General features: G+C 36.2%; 1 long non-coding RNA gene across 1 annotated transcript; it reads right to left on the bottom strand.

Moving 5' to 3' along the window:
• Positions 1-224: 224 nt before the first annotated feature.
• LOC140013010 (uncharacterized) lies at positions 225-4,574 on the bottom strand. Its single transcript, XR_011820080.1, has 3 exons — positions 4,226-4,574; positions 1,190-1,248; positions 225-404 (listed from the first exon to the last, which is right to left on the bottom strand). It is a non-coding gene; the product is annotated as an uncharacterized lncRNA (long non-coding RNA).
• Between the last annotated feature and the right edge of the window lie 799 nt (positions 4,575-5,373).

The raw sequence follows: 5,373 nt of genomic DNA, 5'->3' as shown, positions 1-5,373 counted from the left end.
AGAATGGAAGGAAGTTTTCTCTACAATATATTGAGAAAATCTTGGAAATTGTAACTGTGACAGCCCCACCTCTCCCTAGCGCGAACCCTAAGGTATCAGCGGACTGCCTGCCCAACTCCCGCCGGGGCTCAGTCGATCAAAGTATTAATAACTCAAATGAAGCGGACGAAACATATTCCATGCAAGGGAGTGTAACCCAAAATAAAATATAATCACTTCACCAATTTTCCAAAAGCTTAGTATACATATAACCAAAAGTCAACTTACATAACAAGAGTTGAACTTATAGGTTTAAACTTACAGGAGTCAAAAGTAAGGTCTACTTAAGTAAAAGGTTACACTCTCAAATACAAGTCCAAAACAATGTACAGCTAAGAAAGCTCTCGATCAAATCCATCCCTGATCTGTTAAGGAAAACAAAGGAAGTGGGGTGAGCTAATGCCCAATGAGGTTTCAAGTAAAACGATTAAACACAGCCAAATAAGGTCACAAAATAATCAAATAAACTCTGTACAGTAAGACTCTAATTTAATCACAGCTCAATTAAAGGATACGGATGGCTTTCAAAAGGCAATAACCACTGGAGCTTGATCATAACTGGATCCGTTGACTCTCCGTCAACGTTTGTATTCATAAAATGCAAGTCCGTAGAACACCGCTTTCACCAATCTCCGTTCACCAATCAACCCCCTACCGGGCCCGCACGCCACAAACAATAGTTTGGTAATACTCGAGTATACCAGGAATCCAAGATTCCAAAGAAACAGGATCAAATTGAGGATTTTACCACTGCTGGTGTTGGGCAACACGACAAGCAAGCTCAACGGCTATACTTCACCAGGGAGCTCCAAACATCAGTCCCCAAGATTTATCGGCCTTCTCGACCAAGCCCTTGTTGGCTCGATACAACCGACTCACCTAAGAGGTTGGGCACTCAAACAGTACAAACAGTAGCAGTAGTTGATGGGATATCACCTAAATAACTCAAACACAGTCATGTATATAGCGAAATCTCATCTCATAATAATAGTATACAGAGGCTCATTGGAAAACAAGGGAGGTCGAGTGCGATAAAGTACACGCTTGCCTCCATTTTATCAAAACAGTATTTGGCTCGAACAGTCATAAATCAATTATTTCAGATATTCAGATATTTCACATAATGGGTAGCAGGTAGTGGAACACTCACCAAAGATGTAGTGCCTTACGGATCACGGTCAGGTATTACTCCTTGTGTGGAGTTCAACTCTGTGATAAAACGTCATTTAAGAACTTGAAATCAATTAGGGTTCAAGTTTCTTTTAAAGAAAATCAAGTAATTGAAACTCATTTTGGGAATATTTGTAAAAGTCATGCTCGTTCTTAAAACTTTGAAACTTTGAAGCGATTAAACTTTGAAATTCCCATTTGAGTCGAAGAGAGGAGGAAAACGTATTTCTATTAGTCGTTACTTTCATTTTTCCAAGGTTACAAGGTTTGGCCGAATTCTAACTTATATACCTCTATGAGCGAAGACTTGAATACCCTAGACGATTCGAGTTCAATTCGACCTCAAAATCTTCGCTCAAACTGCGAGTATACACGTCTCACCTTCGAGTGAAAATTTGGGCAGTATACCCCTTTGTATTTAGCTATTTTCCAGTCATTTATGGCTTCATTATTTTTCTCAATTCAGCCTTAAAATCACACACAAATAATCTTACCACAATAGCCTAATAGCCTTTCACTAGGCTCAATGTCATCCACACACAAGACAATTTTAGCATGTAAGCTTCACTTGGAAATTTGAAAATGGTGGCTAAAAGCTAAGTACAAGTCTTGACTGCTTTAATTAAGGTAACTTGTTAAAAGAGTAAAACTTTGAGGAAATGAGAGATACATTAGCGAGAGAAGTTCAATAGGGATATATTTGATGCCAAGGAAGTGGAAAAATCAAGGTGAGAGGTTGGAAGTAGGCCGTCTAAGGTTTTAAAGTCAAGAAGCCCGTTTCTATTCTTCAGGAATCTACGGAGATGAATAGTAACAGTAAATTTTAAAAATTTGCAACTCGAGTTCCACAAATCAAACAATTATGAAAGTTATACTGTTGGAAAATAGAATTTTAGTACTATCACATCCCAGAAGACACTTTTCAGAGATTCAAATCACAAATAGGCCAAAGATTCAATCCAAGTCAAAAATTCATTTTTCTGAAGAAACAGGACATTCAAGCAGGACAGCCTACTTTGAGGAGTCACGGACAGCAGTACACATCGACGAAAAATATGAAATTTTTACAGAACAAAGGCCTATGACTCTAGTTTCAAATTCCACTGACGGCACCTCAATCGGATTTTCCTACACCGAGATATAAGCATTTTACTGAGACTGGTCAGTGAAATCCGAAAATCTGGAAACTCATTTGTCACTTGTGAAAAACTCTTTTTTCTCTTTTAAAACCACAAGACTTTTATTCAAACCACCCATACATTTAAGTATGACATTCATACCAGCAATTTTAACAGAAACCAAAGAAATATACATATATTCCAAGTTTAAAGTCTTGTAAGATGTTTAGACTAAAATTAAATCATTTTCTATCCAATATTCAAGGATTAAGGCAAATGAACTCTTCATTTGTTCCATTTAAGCTAAACCAGATTCTAAGTTGTTTGTAGTTTGGGTTTTGTTCCATTACACCAGCCCCTCACATTAATAGTCTTTAAAATAGTAATGAACACAATATTAAATCATTAGAAGCCACTTTACGTATATAACTATCGTAACTTTCCACTCAATCGCGTTAGTTTAACCCTACTCGTGGAACTAGGTATATCCATTAAATCTGAGAACAATCGTAGCTATCATTTATGAAAACTTGCAAGATTGGAAATTAGAAGAAATGTTAGTTAAAAGTTGGTTTCCTCACGGCCATCATCAAAGCTGCATGCATGTGAAACAAAAGGAAAGGCAACGAGGAAGTCAGCTTTGCCATCCTCTGGTATTTCAATCATAACTAGAGCTATACTTATCAGATTGAGGCAAACTTTATAGTGTTTCGAAGCTAAGATAAAGAGCTACATTTCTTATGAAGACACCAACACCCAGTTCTCATAATTTCAGGGTCAAAAATGGCCGGACAGAAACACATCCTGCTTCACTCTCTCGGACAGCAACCACAAAATTAATCCAGTACCGTTACTTCAACTTTTGTCAAAAACTCTTTTCTTTCACTTGCTTAAAGCTCTAAATACTTAAGGTATATTCAGTCCAGCATATACAAGGTGAGTAACTCATAATTTCAGCATGTTGTTCGGCCAAAATCACACACAAAATCTGTCATCAGCTGTTGCATCATTCAACGAAGTTTTCCAGCAGTATAACAGTTCAACTTTGATGTTTTCTCAAATATTTCCTTTCAGGTTCATGCTCCAACTAGAAGTATAAAACATATCTTATCAAGCTACAAAGTAGCCTTAAACAGAACATATGAGGTTTACAACTAAAATTCAAAGGAAGATTGATTAAAAGTCCTTTTCTCTCTCTCTCAGCCTTCCTAGCAGGTTTCATCAGCTTTAATCAAAATTTCGCCATTAGTTTTTCCATTATGCTCTCAAATCTAACTTGTAATCATATTAAACATTAGACAGATCATAATACGTGAGTTCCAGTCACAATTTAGTAAACCTTTTAGAGAAATAACCAAAATTGCAGCTTTTCCCTCTCGATTTGCTGTGCAGAAAATTCCAGCTTTTGAGATTGCTTTAAAGTCAATCTTTTCTTGCTTTTAGCTCCTCAAATAACACATGGATGACTGGATTAGGAAGATGGCAGTTATATGAAGTGAGTTTTTGACTAAACTAACAAAATTTTCTAGAGATAAAGCTGGAAATTTCCAGCTTCATCTTATTGATCCTTCATGTAGTGTCCAAATAGAAATTCAGCCAAGTTTCTTCATATTTTACATTCATTCCACTTGAGTTCAGGTCAAGTACTGCACCCATGTCAAGATATGTATACTATGGAATATATATAATGCATGAAGACATAATCTAACACATTTTGAAGGAGAAATGACTTGAAAATTGCAGCTTTTATCATCGGGTGGCATGCAATAGCTTTGAACAGAATTTTCCAGCTTTGAAGAACTTTTATCGGTGAATTCCTTCCTTTCTCAGTTCTAGTTCATCCCAAGGAATTATTAACCAGGCATAGCAGGAAAATGAAGAAGAGCTTAATTAATTACCTATTGTCTCTTCACGGTTTAGACTGGAACAAGATTTCTGGTTTTCTTTTGTTTCCCTCTCTCGATTCCTTGGTTAAATGAGCTGGAGTTTCTCTTGTTTCTTGGCTGGTGTTCATGGTTGGAGAAGGTAAGAGGGGTCTCTGTTTTTCCTTCTTGTTGTTTCTCGATTTTAGGCAACAGGGGAAGTGAATGGAACCCTCTCGGTCACCGCCCAACTAGTGCACAAATGAATTTCTTAGTTCCTCTCATTCGGTCATCACCTCACGTAGCAAATAAATGGGCAGCTGTCTTAACAGGTACCACACAATCTAGAAGCCAATTCCTAATGGTTTTCTCCCTTCCACCACTTAGACTTAGCAGATAATTTCTCTTTATTGTCTCTCTTTCGGTCACTACTTATTCAGCAAATTTGGTGATGCATTCCTTCTTGGCAGCTGTCTCAACTCACCGCCCCAATCTCAGTTAATTTTTACACTTCACCGCTTAGACAAGTAGATGGTTGCTGGCTTCTATTCGTTTCCTATCAATTAAATTTTTATTCCTCTCTCGGTTTTGGTCTTCTGAATTCTGATAGCTTATGCCTTGGCCACCTGGTAGTTAGTCTAAAATTTAAGGTTAGTTTGGTCTTTTAATTGTAGCTTATTTGCTCACTACGGCCTGATTTATTTATTTATTTATTTTTATGAATTCATGCATGGACTCGTAACTTCATTTGTATTTTCGTGGAAAAATTTTGACACTTTTAGCTCTAAGAAAAATTATTAGACATGTACCGATTGAACTTCTAGTATAGTTTACGTGTCTAGTTGTATTTGTTTGCAAATAACATAAATTACAATATGCATGCCATATATGTATTTAATTCATAAAATTTTTCTATACTATCCTAGAATCTTTTCTAAATTCTCAATTCTATAGAGATTCAATTAGGCCGTTAATTTCATCATTTATTCGTTATACATAATATTCCCAATATCAAAGTAAATAAATGAAATAAATTCAGGGCATACATAATTTTTTTTCCGGGTCTTCACAGTAACTCACTTCTTTTTCTTAAATTTATATAATTCAAAATTGTCGTATATTTTTCTTGCCTTGTAATTTTCTTGCAGATTTGAATTTTATTGCATACAAATTTTTGGCATGCC

Source organism: Coffea arabica, chromosome 1c (genome assembly GCF_036785885.1).
Source record: "Coffea arabica cultivar ET-39 chromosome 1c, Coffea Arabica ET-39 HiFi, whole genome shotgun sequence".
Lineage (NCBI taxonomy): Eukaryota > Viridiplantae > Streptophyta > Magnoliopsida > Gentianales > Rubiaceae > Coffea > Coffea arabica.
The sequence above is the reverse complement of the archived record's forward strand: the minus strand, read 5'-3'. Positions and strand labels throughout refer to the sequence as shown.